This window comes from Phacochoerus africanus, chromosome 2 (assembly GCF_016906955.1).
Source record: "Phacochoerus africanus isolate WHEZ1 chromosome 2, ROS_Pafr_v1, whole genome shotgun sequence".
Classification (NCBI taxonomy): Eukaryota; Metazoa; Chordata; class Mammalia; order Artiodactyla; family Suidae; genus Phacochoerus; species Phacochoerus africanus.
In genome coordinates, this window is record NC_062545.1 from 127,257,067 (window position 1) to 127,274,884 (window position 17,818).

General features: G+C 35.9%; 1 pseudogene; it reads left to right on the forward strand.

The window, feature by feature from the left end:
• The window catches only part of LOC125120759 (elongation factor 1-alpha-like), a 36,758-nt pseudogene extending 20,142 nt beyond the window's left edge, over nt 1-16,616 (forward strand).
• The last annotated feature ends 1,202 nt before the right edge of the window (nt 16,617-17,818 follow it).

A 17,818-nucleotide genomic window follows, 5' to 3' on the forward strand; every position in this document is an offset into this window, starting at 1 on the left:
CTCCTAGCCCTCCATCAATGTCTGTGGACTTTGAAATGAATTGAATAGGTTTGGATTAATAAGGTGGAACCAAAGTATGAAAACTCTTGGATGGTAAGCTAACTTGCATTGAAGCCTACATATAGGGTGGGATATTTAGAATCCTTTGATTAGGAAATTATTTTATTGCATTTTTTATGAAAATGAAAGAAATAAATGTTTGATGAGATAATAAAACCCTCGCTCTTTGCTCCCCATCTCTAGCCTCTAGGTCATGCAGCATGTTTCTGGTGGGCGGGTAGAGAGGATACCTAAAGTGGTCAACACAGTTGTGACTTTAAGCATTTCTTATTTCATATATTCATCAACAGATTTGAGAATGCAAACGTTTTCCTACAAGCATAGTGGTTAAGAACAGGGAGTTTAAATCTATAAATTTTATTTAGATTGAAATACTGACATTGACAGTTATAACTGGATAACTTTTGACCAGTTCTTTTTCATTAGTGAAATGAGGATAAGGCGCTAACCTCTTAAAATTGGGAAGAATAGCACTCTGCCTCAAATATCAGGTATTCTAAATATCAGCATTATTGAGGCTTTCTCCAACAATTATTTCTCCTTTTTTCAGGAAAGGTTTTCTTGGGATGTCCCATTGACATCACACTAGCATTGCAATTCTTCTAGGAGATAGGAATTCCAGACTGAGGGACTAGTCATGTGGAAGCATAAAAGCCCATGGTGTATTCAGACAGTGGATATCACAATCTGCTCCCACCCTTGTACCTCTTCTCAAAGACTGAAGCAGTGGCTAAGCTAGCCCTGACTCCTTGAACCTCAATGTCTCCTTGAAATATTATGGGCTTTCTGGGATTGGCCTAGCTGTACAAATAGCCTCATCTCACTGATTAGTTTTAACTCCACCTCTACTCTCTGCTGCACAGACCTGGTCATAGGTTCTGATTTTTCTAGGCAGCAATATCCCTACTGGGTCCTTTCTTGACCTAAGCAACATCTAGGCATTCATAACCACCATGGGATCATTGGTATTTCTCTTCAAAAGACTGTACTCTTAGGACATGGAGTGCCATATCTTCTATTTTGAGTTTTTATTATCTACAGAGACTAATATTACAAAGCCTAGCCAGAAATTTTTAAATGTGAGGAAATCTTTTAATTCAAATATTCTGATCAGGGGAGTAACAGGAGACCAAGCTTTGCCCTGGAGGCATATCTCTTTCTCAGTCTCTCTAACGTTAGGAAAGAACACCTAGCGTAGCTTAAACCATTAGATTTCCCTCTTCTTTTCATAAACTTTTGATTAATTTAAGGCCAAGTCTCTTGGATGTTGAAAACAAAAGCATTTTTCTTATTCCCAAAGCTATTCTTTATTTTATGTAAAAAATTGTTTTCTATTAAGGCTCAGCCACACGGTAGAGTGATTTAACCTACTTTTGATCATAGAATTCACTTGTGACCACAGATACCCATGTCCTCAACTGCCTCCTCTGTTCTTTGACAAGCCCATCCTGTACCATGAGGCCTGCACCCATCATTGCTGCAGAGGCCAACTCACCTCCCAAACTCCCCAACTTCTTGAGCAACTTGGACAAGCAACCCACCATCAGTAAATCACCCCTCTGCATACTCATTTCCTAACTCTCTCTCACACACACACGTACATATACACATTTGTACAAAAACGAATATCAACCACATATGATCATCCCCCCAGAGACCTTATTTTTCTCATTCTATCAAAGTTTTTTTTATTCATATACAAAACAAACAAACAAGCAAACTGTATGGAATGATGAGTAATACATATTTAAAATCCATAGGGGTTAGGGGGTATACATGGAATAGTTGTATTGTAGCACATATGCAACATTTCACCCCCCAATTAATCATTAGGTATTTCTATGTTTACCTCCAAGTTCCCTCCTCTGGCCCTCACCACCCCTACTTCCTCTGTCTCCTATGGTAGCTTCCAAAGATCCCCTGATCACAGCCTTCTGTGCCTTCCTTCCTGGCCTCATTATAGCACTTACCATTTCTTTCTCATGTATTTCCCTCCTCCAAACATGCATTCTCAGGTCATCTTTTAATAAAATACCTAAGTTTGAAAAATATCTTCCCATTATTAGGATACACCTGCCTTAGAAAACAGATAAGAGATTATATATGGTCCATTTTCTGTGTTGACATTGTTTTCTGGTCACACAAGGCAGATGAGTGAGATTTTAGTACACATGCAGATAAAATAATGAATAAGGAGGTATCCAGAGGTTCAGGGAGTTATGTCAACATATGACTGAGGTGGGTTTTTTTTCTCAATTTCTCCAAATTTCCCCCAAGTGTTTTGGTCATTTCCATTTAGAATTAGCTTTATAACACTGAATGGCAAATTACCTAAAACTGAATTTATCCTCTTTACCTAATCTGCTCTGTTAATCAGCCCTCATTTATAACACTTCCATTTTCTTTAGTCATTCAGGGTTGAAAGCAGAACATAATCTTTAGCTCACCTCTATTTTTTATTTTCTATACCTAATCTAACATGGGTTAATTCTTTCTAAATGTCTCTCAGTATGAAGTCCTTTTAATTTTCATGGTGCTAGGCTGTTTAAAACCCCAACACCTTCTATCTGAGAGTTATAAACCCTAACGTGTCTGCCACCCTCCAGTTCTAATTCTTCTTGCCCATCATTGACAGATAAATTTTCCTAAAAGATCACTTTTATTTTTAATGGTTGTACCCGTGGCATATGGAAATTCCTAGGCCAGGAACTTCTGAGCCGCAGCTGTGACCTATGTCACAGCTGTGGCAACATCAAATCCTTAACCTGCTGCACTGGGCCAGGGATTGAACTTGCACTTCCTTCCACAGTATCCTGAGCTGCTGCAGTTGGATTCTTAACCTACTGCCACACAGCAAGAACTCCCAAAAATCACTTTCTTGATGTCATCTCTCTTTTAAAAATCTCCAGTTTCTCTCCAATGCCTGCTTGTTGAATCAGTAAGAACAATTATTATCATTAATTACTCTCCAGTGACTCTGATTCAAACAAGCAAGGAAGCGGGGGGCGGGGTGTAGAAGTGGGTTTGGTCCATCACAGGCACCTTGAGGTATCACTACATCACTCACATATTAACTGTCTTCTAAAAGTAATTGGTCAAACAAGAAGAAAAGAGAATGGAAGGGAGAAGGAAGAAGAGTAGGGAAGGGAAGGAAAGGAAGGGGAATGGGAAGAAGAAAGGAGGGACAGAGAGAGATTGGATGAGAGGGGGAAACTCATCTATGGATAAGACATAATTTCCTTTTTTCCAGATTGCTTTCTTCCTTTCAACATCTGGATTTCTCTTTCTGTGTAAGGCCAGCTTTTAATGAAAAACAGGTTTGTTTTAAGTCAAGAAAAAAAAAAAGCTCATGAAACTAAAGAAAAAGCACATGATTTGCCTTGATTTTTATGCTTTTCTGGAAGATATTAAACCAAGATAGCTCTCTGTGTTCCAATTTTCCAGTTTAGACAGGAGAAGTAGAAAACTGTTTTTGTGACTTTCTCTCATAAAAGTCAGAACACCCTGTTATATTTGAACCCCACATAGCTCAGATGTGGTGCTTAACATTTTTTTCCCTCTTCTTTTAAGAATTTCTTCTACCACCTTTGCTTATGTGTTGATTAGTATGTCAAAGAGAATATTGAGATTGAGAAATGGAAGTCTGTGTTTAGGGTGCTTTATTGGCACAAGATGTAGAAAGTAAACAACTTTAAAACCAGCGAGCAAACTTTCTCAATTAATCTATGCTTTTGAGAGTGAATGCAGAGGCATAACTGAGAGAATGAGATTAATGATCAAAGTATCCTTCAACCAAAAATAATTTTGTTTTAAAGAGAAAGAAATAACAAGTAATAGCTGCTGCTAATTTGAATATTGAGCTTGGTTCTTTAAGTCACCCTGTAGAAAATCCATTGGGAAGTAGACCCTAATGTGAAGGAGTTGAGTTAAGGTTTTTTAATTAAATTTAAAGATTTTCTTACCCATGGGAAAGGGCATAATTAGCTGTTTTCTAATGCATTTGACCTGAAGATGCTTGAATCAGCAGATAATTGAATGTATTAAGAGAAGTAGCAAATTCCAATTATGAGACTTAGTTGTTGGAGTAGGGGAAAAATGAGTTATTCACCATTTATTCAAGACTGTTCATACAAATGTAGAAGAAGGGATAGGAACAGGCAACTACCAGCTGTCTCAGGTTCAGGACCGTACATCTTCACATGGTGGCTCTTAGGAGAACTGGGCAGTTCAGGACTTGAGTCTTTTTTGTTACTCCCACACAAGATCTCCATCTGAATGCCAAATAAATTACTGCCGAAAATAGAGTGAAGTACTCAGAGCAGTAGATGTACCAGCTGGACTGATGCCTGCATCACAGATTAACTCTGATATATTGAGCTTTGGTACATTTCTGTGATGTATCTGGGGGCACATATATCCAAATCTAAAGGCTAACAAGCTGTGCTCAGATGGAATTCTACTGAATAAAATACTTGAGTCATATGGTGCTTACACATATCTGAGTAAGGCATGGTCTCCTTTTAAAGTAAAATGTCTCACGAACTCCAAATCCGAAATTATATTTTATCATAATATTACTTTAATATCAATGCATCTGAAACCTATGAATTTAAATATATACCCTTATGTTTATTAATTCTTATGTAATTTAAAATCCAAAATAATTTGTAAAATAAATACAAATAATAAATGAAAAAACCTAAAATTAACAAAATTTAACATGATGGATGATACTCTTTTGCTGAAAATGAATCTCCACTCAAAACCCAGACTCTGATTATGTTGTTTTTCATTCCTAAACTACTGTGTGCCTTGTGGTGATTCAGTTGTCTAACATTCTTCTTTATTTGAACTAAAGCAACATTGACCTTCCTACTATATGCCATGAAGTCATTCAATTTGCATTTGCATTACTACATCAATTCAGTATTAAGTCAACTTTTTTTTCCTCTTTCTTATTGGTTCTGGGTAATTTATGTAGAAATATCATTCTGAATAAAAAAACAAACAAACATAGACTTAGATGCTGAATATACTGTGTAGTATTTTTTATTATTTACTCTCTCAGCAAATATGGGAAATGTTATCTCACTCATCCTTTTATACATTCATTCATTCATTCAACAGATAATGTTTGTCATGTCTTAATGACTAGAGATGATGATGATGATAAATGATGAGAATGATGAAAATGATGATGATAATGAGGAGGAGGAGGATTAAAACTGCCACAATAACTAGACAAGAAAATAAAAAACTCACCTTACACCAGCCAGAATGGCCATCATCCAAAAGTCTACAAACAATAAGTGCTAGAGAGGGTGTGGAGAAAAAGGAAACCTATTACACTGTTGGTGGGATTGTAAATTGGTGCAACCACTGTGGAAAGCAGTATGGAGATTCCTCAGAAAACTAAAAATAGAACTACCATTTGATCCAGCAATCACACTCCTGGGCATCTATCCAGAGAAAACCACGACTCGCAAAGACACATGTACTCCAATGGTCATTGCAGCACTATTTACAATAGCCAAAACATGGAAACAACCTAAATGTCCATCGACAGAGGAGTGGATCCAGAAGATGTGGTACATATACACAATGGAATATTACTCAGCCATCAAAAAGAACGAAATACCAGCATTTTTAGCAACATGGATGGACCTAGAAACTATCATGCTAAGTGAAGTCAGCCATACAATGAGACACCAGCATCAAATGCTTTCACTGACATGTGGAATCTGAAAAAAGGACAGACGGAACTTTGTAAAACAGATGCTGACTCATAGACAATGAAAAACTTATGGTCTCCGGAGGAGACAGTTTGAGGGGTGGGGGGATGTGCTTGGGCTGTGGGATGGAAATCCTGTGAAATCAGATTGTTATGATCATTATACAACTACAGATGTGATAAATTCATTTGAGTAATAAAAAAAATGAAAAAAAGGAAAATAAAAAACTTAAATATTCATCAATAAATATATCCAAAGAATTGCAATTTTCAGCTATGTTAAAGTCATTAGAGAAGTGCATGTATAGGGTCAAGAAAATATGAAAGTAGAAGAACATATCAATTGGAATGGGAAATAGGGCTCAAAACTAAAAAACAATTAAAACAACAATGATGATGATGATGATGATAGTGTTACACATATGGTTGAGTGTCTATCAGGTACCAGTCACTAGTTAGTTTTTTTCTTGTATTTAATCTTCACTGCAACACATTGACATAGTTATTATTGTCATCATTACATAGATAAGACAATAGATACCCAAACGTACACAGCTAGTAGTGATAGGGCTAGGATTTTAACACAGGCAAAATAGTTCCAAAATGTGAGTGCTTAACTATATCTCTACATAAAATGGTATTTGAATGAAACATTTTTAATAATTAACAAATATGAATTGAACACATATAATATATTGAGTGGCCTTGAATGCCAATTTAAGTAGTTCTCATAATAATATATTCTATGACACAATGTTTAATAAATTATATCCCATATGCATGTATATATTATAAAGCATATAATCATAATATATAAATTTAATAATAGTGTCATAGTTAATTGTATGTGTCAACTTGACTAGGCCACAGGGTACCCAGATATTGGGTCAAGCATTATTTTGAGTGTTTCTGGGAGCTGAAGAACAAACTGGAATCTTGAAAGGCATCTAGTTTGCCCATAAGGATATTCGCTGAGTTCCGGTGTTACGTGGGAGTCTGGTTAGCTGGGCCAAATTTTCTAAAAGGGAGAATGAAATCTGCTGCAGTTCCTTTGTGCTTTGCTTTGCTGAAAAACCCACTTTAAACTCTATCTTAAAAACATTTGCTGTATTTGAAGGTTTGTTAAGCAGGAAGCTAAAAATCTTGGCTGGAGATCTCTTAAAAGCAGACTTGCATTATTGACAGTCTTCAAGACAGAAGAAAAATTAGTGAAAGCCTCTTAATACATATCCCATGTGTCTACCTAGAGATGAGGGTAAACAAGAGTTATACTGTCTTTTTAAACCTGAAAACTTGCACTGACCCAACTGATTTTTTTGTTGAATTCAAATTGTCTGCTTCTTATCCTATCTGTTGATCATAGGAAAGGGGAGGCTCTCACTGGCATAATATAACATCAAGGGGATCCCCTAAAGCTCTCTAGTACATAATGTCCAGCATATAATTTTTAAAAATTATAAATGAGAAGATACAAGAAAATATCATAGAAAAATAGAAGAAACGATATCAACAACAATATAAGCAGTTTCGCAGATGATCTGGATACTGGTATTAACACACAAGGACTCTAAGATGGCTCTGATTCATATATTCAGAAAAAAAGACAAAGCACATGAAATAAATGGAAAGTTTGAGAGTTTTAACATAAAATTGGCACCTATAAAATAATCACATGGATATTTTAGAAATTAAAAATTAAAAAATATATAGAGAAAGTAAGAACCATATTAGATGGGTTTATCAGAGGTTGGAGACAGCAGGATTAGTAGAATGGAAAATATTGGACAAGTAAAATAAAAACATGGGAACACATGAGAAAATGGGAACATCTCAAAGGCACTTATAGTTGGAATTCCAGAAGGAGAGAAGTGAGAGAGTGAAGCAAGAACAATATTTGAATAGACAGTGACCAAATACTTTCTAAAACTAAAATATTTGGTAAAAGACCTCAACCCAAAGAATTCCAATGAGGTAAGACTCAATTCAAAAGAGGAAAAACACAAAGAAAAGCACATCTAGATACATCATAGTAACACTGCAGAATATCAAGGACAAAAAGGAATTCTAAAAAGTGACAGGAATTAAAAAATATGTATTACCATTAAAATAGTAATTATAAGGCTGGCAAGAGAATTCTCAACAGAACTGAAACAAGCCAGAAACAATAGAGTAGCACTTCTAATCACTGAAAGAAAATGACTGACAACCTAAAAATTCTATATGCAATAAAAATGTCTTTCAAAAAATGAAGTTAAAATAAAGTAATTTTCATACGAAAGTCAGTGTGGTTTTTTGTTTTTCGTTTTTTTTTTTTTGGTTTTTTGGTTTGTTTTTGTTTTTGCTTGAAGATCTATACTAAAAGAAAATCCAAAGTGAGTTCTTCAGACAAATGGAAATTCACTCTAGTTGAAACCTAGACAAGGAAAAGAGAAAGAAAAAAATATTATTGGGTCATTTTCAAGGAATATTGACTATATAAAATCATAATTATAATGTCTTTTGCAGTTATAATACATGTAGACTAAAATACTAAACAAAAATTACTCAAAAGGCAAAAGACAGGAGTTCTCATCATGGCTCAGCAGTAAGGAACCCCATTAAGATTTATGAGGACAGGAGTTCCCATCGTGGCGCAGTGGTTAACAAATCCGACTAGGAACCATGAGGTTGCAGGTTCGGTCCCTGCCCTTGCTCAGTGGGTTAACGATCCGGCGTTGCCTTGAGCTGTGGTGTAGGTTGCAGACACGGCTCGGATCCCACGTTGCTGTGGCTCTGGAGTAGGCTAGCGGCTACAGCTCCGATTAGACTCCTAGCCTGGGAACCTCCATGTGCCGTGGGAGTGGCCCAAGAAATAGCAAAAAAAAAAGGTCTATGAGGACACAGGTTCAATCCCCAGCCTCTCTCAGTGGGTTAGGGATCTTGCATTGCCATGAACTGTGGGGTAGGTGGCAGAAGAGGATCAGATCTTGCATTGCTGTGGCTGTGGTGTAGGCCAGCAGCCATAGCTCCATAGCTCCAGCTGGACTCCTAGCCTGGGAACTTCCTTATGCCACAATGTGGCCCTAAAAAAGACAAACAAACAAAAACAACAACAACAACAAAAAGGCAAGAGAGAAAAGAATAAATGGAACTTAAAGGGATAAAAGTAATAGTTTGCATTAGACTTTAATAAGTCTAGAATGAATTATTATATCTCGGCATCTTGGATATCTGCTAAAATGATATAAACTTAGTTTTTCAACAGAAGCGAAAATGCTGCTACCAGTCATTTCCTAATTTTATTACAGTTGAGCAAATAAGAATTGCAATAAGCATAAATGCCCAATGAGATACTTATTGGGCCTCAGCTTATTAGTTGTATGTTCAATTGTACCCAAAGAGAATAAAATTTTAAAAGATGAGAAAGTTTCAGTATACATCATTGGAAATTATCTTTTATAATATATTTAGTACTCTGGGAAGAAGACCACATATCATCTTTTCAACATAAAAATTATCTTTCAAATACTCAACTTCCATATGCATATTCAAGGATTCATAAAGAAAACAGAGTACTGCTAGTAGTTAGGATCCCAAATCATGGTGAAAATAATAAAAATTATGAAACTTCAGAAAAGGGAATATGCTATGCTAGAATTATCAGAGAAATCTTTAAGATATAGGTGGAATCTAAAGTAGATCCTAATTATTATATTTAGAATGGATAAGCAACGAGTTTCTACTGTATAGCACAGGGAACTATACCCAGGCTCTCTGAATAAACCATATTGCACAGTTAAATGTTTAAAAGAGTATAAAAAAAAATGTAGAAGCCCTGAAGTATCAGTATTTTGAAACCCTCAAAATTTTGAGGGTTAATTATCCAAATTCAGAGATAAAACTAGAATAATAATAATAATTACTATTATTATTGTTATCTTTTTAGGGCCTCACCTGCACCATATGGAAGTTCTCAGGCTAGGAGTCAAATTGGAGCTACAGTTGCCAGCCTACACCACAGCCACAGCAATGCAGGATCCAAGCTGCATCTGCAGCCTACACCACAGCTCATGGCAACACTGGATCCCTAACTCACTGAGCAAGACCAGGGATAGAACCTGTGTCCTCAGATTCATTTCTGCTGAGCCATGATGGGATTATTTTAAGCAGTGATTTTGAATGTTGACAATTAATAAGAAAGTATAAAATGGTGCTTAGATGTCTGTATTTTCTCTAGCCTTGTACTTAGAACACTCTTCATTATTGATTGGTTCACACTTATAATTCGTTGTTCTAACATGCAGTTGTATTTATAAAAAGTGTAAAGGAGAGGAAGTGTGAGTTCTAACACCAGTCTCAATTAACCTTGGCTATAACTGTTTCCATTCTTTGGCCTGTGATGTTACTATACATATATTTCTATATACCTAGTGATAATTTATCTGTACTGCAGACAGTTCATGGAAAGAGGGAAAAGTAATTATATTTATTTACTTGGAAAGCCCAAACTCTGAGGAAATATCAGTTGTCCTTAGTAAAACAACAAATGATATGGCTGGATGTCTAGCACAATAAGTCAATAGGTGATTACCCAATACCCCCAGGGCTCATAGGACTATGGGAGATAAATCTAGAGGTGAGATATATGTTGCTGAATTGGATCCTCTGGGGAACATGCAACAACTCTAGCTTAATTATGCAGTGAGACTCGGAGTGGCAGCTATGGAATAACTAGCACTTCCATTTTCAAAACTTGGCTGTCTCAAACTTTTTCTGATCCTAAATGTCTGAGAGTATCTATGAAAATGTTTAACATATTTTAAACACAGAGTAACTTTACAAATACTTGATAATTTTAACTAAATTATAAACTTCAGATACACTTTGTAACTCCATGGAAACAGTTTTGCTCCTGAAACAAATCCTCTGTGGCTCTGAATCCAAAATTATGTCTGGTTTTGTTTTAGATCTCATCTGAATTTTTAAAAATCACTTTCATCATGTCTGAAGTAAAATAATTAATGAAATTTACACAAACAGTATTCTCTGAGGCATTGCTAACCAACCACCAATGACAGCACACAAAATGCTTTTTAGAAGTGGCATGACAGCACATCATTCTAAATTTGGTTACTCCCAGAGAGTCTAAAGGAACATTATCAAAAGATATGGCTGGATGATTATGTAGCCTCAAGTAACTGAATAATTAAGCTATGATTTAACCCAATAATGCCACTGTCCTAATTTACTATAGATTGTGCAATTTTCCTACCTACATGGAAGATCTAAGGTATGTTTAAGTCAGTTTTATTTCAAGCATATTGTCCCAGACCTGGAAGCCAAATTCCCCCCAAATTCAGTACTTAGTTTAATAAAGTGAATCCAATATGTTGACATCTTCCATTTTAAAAATTGCATAATAAAACATCAATGATAAGCACACATGATAAACTATAAGATAGCAAAGTATTAATGCCAAGGGAAAATTATTACAATAAATTATGATTCTTTCTTATATTGATACTCACGCTTCTATTTTGTTAGCCTTGTACATTACTGAATGATTGTTATATTGCAATTATGTTAACCCTAAATGTCCTGAATATTCTTAAATAATTGGCACTTAGAATTCAATCAGGGTTGATACTGGGGTATCAGACACAGTGTTACCAGAGAAATGGGGCTTACATGCCAGGGGAGCCAACAGTAAAACTAAGTCCATGTTGAATCAATGAGCAACTTCTACAAATGTTTTCTTGCTCCCGCCCAAGCCTAGGATTGTCCCAAAAGTCTGCATTGAAGTGTTGAAGAAACACACTTGTCAAGAGTACAGAGATGTGCTCAAGAGGAGCTCAGCATTTGAAAAGACCAGCTCTGTCAGTTATCCCCCAGTTTCAGCTGATCCCATCCTCACTCCTTATCCTGATTTGCCTTATTGCCCCATCCTTAGGTGAGAATAGCAAAAGGCTATAACTGCATGACAGAAACAAAATGATTCATGTTTGAAGAAATATTCATAAACCCTGCTTCCTTCTTGCCTTCAATTGGGAAAGATCCTGGAATTGCCTAATTGACATTTCCTTCTTTTCTGATTTTTATCACAGAGGTTAAAGAATATTAAAGAGCATGTTAAGAATGGGAGAGATAGAAGGAGAGGCTTTGGAAAGGCTGAGCACTTAGAGATGTAGATGGAGAGGAGTTGAGTGTGGAGAGGGGCTGCATTGGAATTGAAAGTCTCTTTCATGTTCTGCCAGAAAAGAAGCAGAAAATGACTGCTGGAACTGTATTAAATTACTTAAGGTTTCTTGACTGTGCTTTCTGTTGAATGTGACACCTCACCAGGTCTGGAATTTTCAGGCATAACCCACAATATTAGCAGAACAATGGGCTAACAAAGGTAGCAGAAAGGCCTGAACACACAGCAGAGCAACAACCACAGGATTGGATAGAGCCTATGAGGACAGCTGCTCTAAAAGAAATAGATTGGTTAAAGAATGGAACAAACATAACCAAGAAAAATTCAAGATGATGGCTAGTATTCAGAAATTAATCAGTTTTAAATTCACAATGGGACAGTAATTATACAATATTTTTACTAAAATGTGTGCATTTTTCATACTTAACATATTTCTGTAATGATGATGTACCTTAAAATAATACATAGTTTAATGTGTATCATTTCTTATTTTCCATGAAAATCTGTTATTAAACCAAAAGAGAATCATAATCTACTCTAAGCTCCATGAATGTAAGAGAAACATATCTATATTTTACCATTATTATGATTTTTAGTAACTATTCATCCAGCACAATCTGTTGTACACTGCTATGCATAAAGCTGTGACATGATAAGTGCTCAATTCACAATTATTGCATGATCAGTAATATCTTAAAGGTGAAGTAAGTGATCATATAAAAAATACCTACTTTTTCCTAGAAGTTGTTAGTTTTAGTATGTGCAATAAAGGTTGATCTGTTACAAATACTCCTGCATTTAATCCACCCAATATCCCTACATTAGAGATAGTCTTATGTTAATTTTACAGATGAGGAAACTGACTTTCTGAGAAATTTGGGAAAAATTCTGAACTAGGAAAGAGAGCGGCTTTCAAACCTGTACCTAGGTGACTCAAAAGCACAAGACCTAAGCACCAGGTCTTAGCACTATACTATGCTGTCTGAAAAGAAGAATTTAGTAGACAGTGAAAAGTTGAAGGAGGAAAGAAAAGGAAGCAGAGTCCAAGAACAGGGTCTGAGTGGAGAGGTTATGACTGAGTCACAGAGCAAAGAGAAAAGATATAGATTATGCAACAGACTGCAACTACCTTGGGTTAAATTCCAGACAGAGTGGTCCCCTGACAATTAACAAAATCAGCATTTTCCTCACCATACTTCTATCCATATAGCACTCTATTCTAGATTCTTCAGGAAGAATGTATAATACCACTACCTTGTTTCAGATCTGTGTAACCTACCGGCTTGAACTTATTACAGAATGTAATTTAAGGCATCAACTTTCCAAATAGTGAATTATTGATTCGGTGACCAAAAGAAGTTCCCAAAAGTGTAAATTGTTATACTGGAGTAAAGCAGAATAATTTTTTTTTCTAAATCAGTGTAACTCACGACATACATATCTTGTGTGTATATTATGTGAGCTCAAAGTGTAATGCTGCAGTCACAGATGCTGTCTACTTAATGCTAGTCAGTCCCCACTAATGCGCAACACAGAATAACAGAGAAGCACAGAATAACATAGAAGGCAATGGCCTATGTTCAATAGCCTCCAAACCAATTATAAAAGACTGAACAGGACAGAGTTGGGCTCAGTATTGGGAGGCTTGCTTTTCATGGACAGATGGTTTCCTTATCATTATTTGTGGTAGCAGCTAAAACTTTTGTGACTGGGAGGCAGATATCACTTCTTGTCTATATGCAATACAATTCTGTTCATTTCATGGGGCCTCTCATGGTAAACTATGAACTTTCTTTCTCCTGGCTACAATGAGTCCTAGGGTTGATGATAAATTGTAGCTGTCTCCTAGGCTATTGTATCGTCGCAATGACCAAAGCAAATCCATACTCATGTAAATGTGTATTTTCCTTGGTGGAAGCTGAAATTAGTTACACACAGTTAATCATACCATAGTCTTGCCTATACAGCCTGAAACTGATATTAAGTCTGTCCTTAGCCTGCTCCAAACTCAATAACCCCAATGAACTCAGTGTTTCCTAGTCAATCCACTAATCATTTTTTTTAACTCTCACTTCCTCTGAACCCTATTCAAACTCTTTATTTCTTAGATCAATAATAGGATTAAAATGAGTCTCAAACACAATAGCAATTAAGAGTAAAACTAAGTGAACTATATTGGGAAAATCACTTCATATTTCCAATACCTGGCTTTGAGAGCTTGATTTGAACTGGTGAGCATGTGTTATTGACTTATTACCTTGTAATCTAGGCTTTCTTCAACTATGTTTATAGAATCTGACTGAAGGAATCACAACAACTAATATTCCAGTTCTACTACCTTTCTCCAAAATAGTGTTCTGTTTTTTATTTCTTCTTGAGTGAGTTATACTGAACATGTAAATTGAAATATCAATAATTTATTAAATTTCCAAGGAAATATATATTTTAATTTCTGTAGGATTGCAGTCTAAGTTTTATTATCCACATTAAAGTGTTTATATATATAACATGTGTTCCTTATTTTTATATGTATACATATATGTGTAAAATATTATAATCCAGAAAAAACTTCTAAAAATAGCCAATGATCATAGGATCATGGAATCTTAGAGGTAGAAGAGCATTTTGTCAGATTCTGTTCCTTCAGAGGCACCAGGCTAGTTACCTTGGTTTTCAAAAAGTGTGAAAGAATAAGTAGAATGAAGTCTGTAATGCTCACAGAGGCCATGAGGGGAAGAGGGGATTGTGCATGTCTCCACAAGATGGAACATGAACTTCGAACAGGGTCACAATAACTTTGAAGAATGCTTACACACCAGACTCTCTCATAGTAACGGCCTTAGCAACCAATCACATATAGACTAGAATGGTTCCAATCTACCAACATCAATCATAATTCTTTCAAAATAACTTATATGAGGTTCCTCCTTTTTCCTTTTAAAACTCTTTGGTTTTCAGCTCATCTAGAAGTACATTTGCGTTGCTACTCAAATCTGTGTCTCCTGAATTGCAATTCCTAAAAACCCAAATAAATGGAGTTTTGTTTTCTTTTTTGCCTTATGGCACCATCTTATTTCTTGGTCAACAAAAGGAAGATGGTAATCCTTGAATCTATGAATTTTCCATCAAGCCCACCTCCAAGAATGTGAATTCTAGTGAGCTTAACTATAATAAGGAAATAATTAAAAATGTAAAGATTAGTCAAAAGATGCATCAATATAGTCATCACAGAACTTATGACAGAGGAAATAATTATAAATTCCCCAACTAAAATTTCCAACTCTAAGAGTATGATTAAATGCTTATACTGGAGTTGGCCATTTTTAAAACTTAATTAATAGGGGTAAATTCTCCATATTTAATTTTAGTGTAGTTTTTTTTTTTTTGTAACATTTGCTCTCAAAACATGTGTGCCATGTAAACCATCACTAAATCTTAGCCAAAAAGAAAAGACTTATATTAACATCCACATTGTTGGACACATAGATTCAGGCAAGTCTACCACTACTGGCTATGTGATCTACGAGTGTGGGATTGACCAAAAAAAAAACATTGAAAAATTTGAGAAGGAGGTTGCTGAGATGGGAAAGACCTCTTTCAAATATGTATGGGTCTTGGAAAAACTGAAAGTTGAGTGTGAGCTTGGTATCACCATTGACAATTCCATGTGAAAATATGAGACCAGTAAGTATTATATGACTATAATGATGCTATAGGATACAGAGACTTGAGCAAAAAACATGATTATAGGTACATCTCATACTGACTCTCCTGTACTGATGGTAGTGTTGGTGAATTTGAAGCAGGTATCTCCAATAATGGACAGACTCATGAACATGCCCTTCTGGCTTACATTCTGGTTGTGAAACAACTAATTGTTGGTATTAACAAAATAGATTCCACTGAGATACTCCTCAACCATAGAGATAATAATGAAGTCAGTACCTACTTTAAAAAAAATGGGCTACAACCCAAATGGGTAGAATTTGTGCAAATTTCTCATTGGAATGAAAGAAATATGCTGGAACCAAGTGCAAATATGCCTTGGTTCACAGTATCGAAAATCACCAGTTAAGATGGTAATGACAAGAAAACCAAGCTGCTCAAATCTTTGGATTACATCCTGCCACCAATTCTCACTGACAGGTCTTTGGGCTTGTTCTTCTAGGATGTCTACAAAATTGGTGATTATTGGTACTGTTCCTGGGGGTTGAGTGGAGACTGTTGCTGTCAAACATGCCTGGTGGTTGCCTTTGCTCCAGTCAGCATTACAACTGGAGTAAAGCCTGTTCAAATACACCGTGAAGTTTTGAATGAGGCTCTTCTTGGGGAAAATGTGGATTTCAGTGTCAAGAATGTGTCTGTCAAGGATATCCATCATGGCATCGAGGCTGGTGATAGTGAAAATGACCAACCAAGGGAAGCAGCTGGCTTCACTGATCAGGTGATTACCCTGAACCACCCAGGCCAAATCAGCGCTGGATATAAACCTGTGCTGGATTGTCATGCAACTCACATTGTTTGCAAGTTTGCTGAGCTGAGGAGGAAGGTTGACCACCATTCTGGTAAGGAGCTGAAAAAATGGCCTCAAATTCTTGAAATTTGGTTGTTGCCGTGATTTCTATGGTTTTTAGAAAGCCTATGTGTTGAGAGCTCCCTGGCTATCCTGTTTCTCTCAACTGGCCATTTAAGCTTAATAGTAAAATTCTGCTTAATGATAACCCAATGTAAAACCTTCAGAGAAAAGGGGATTTTTAAAAATGTGTTTTTAATAGAAACAGTTTGACCAGAAGTCTGTCACAGAATTTTGAGATCCTTCAAAATGTGGTTTAATTGGGGAAACAAATCAGTATAAAAAAAATGCAGAAGTATACCGATAAGATCACCCCCCCAGTCAAAAGAAAATGAAGATATGTAGATACATGGGTAAATATATACACACATAGAAAAATGACTGAAGGTAATTATAGCAGTAAGTATCTCTTGATAATCACAGATGGCTTGGGTTTTTGTCTAAAATTCTGTTTTCCAACTTTTAAAACAATTTATGTGCATTATGTCTCTCATTTGAAATTAAGCTACTTTAATTTTAGAATTTTGTGAATCCATGAAATTAATTATTAGTCTTTTTTTTTTTAATTCCTTAGCCTGACTGCTCTTAAACTAAGGTATTTAATTTCATAGCTAATCTGAGTCACTAGTTAAAAGCAATAAAAAGCATCCTCCACACACAAAATTGATATTTCTTCATGGATGACATCAAATAAATGTCTTTCCCACACAAAAAAAAAAGACAAAAAGACAAAAAGGTACTTGGGAAATCTTGGAAATGAGAGGAAAGTGAGCTGGTTCAGAGTTTGAAGAGGCTGGACCTAAAACAGAAAGTCCAAGGAAACTTCTTCACAATCCTGATTTGTTCAAAGTAAAGGTACATGAAAATCATGGGGATTACGGTGAAGAAACCTGAAAAGCACTGCCTCAGTCAGGTGATCAGGATAAACATCAACAGGGATAAGTCATGTTGATAGCATGTCCTCTTTATATAACGTGCTGAAAGTGGTACTTTACCTCCTTGGACTTTTCCTCCCCAAACCTAAAATGTTTTCTTCAGTCCAATCATAAAGAAAACATCATACAAATCCCAATTGAGAGACATTTTTTTTTTCGAAATACCTGACAAGTACACTTCAAAACTGTTAAAGTCATTGACAACAAGTAAAGTCTAAGAAACTATCATAATCAAGAGCAGCCTAAAGCGACATGATGGCTAAATGCAATGTGATATCCTGGATGGGGTCTGAGCACAGAGAAAGTTCATTAAGTTTTTTAAAAGAAAGGGAATTTGGGAAGTC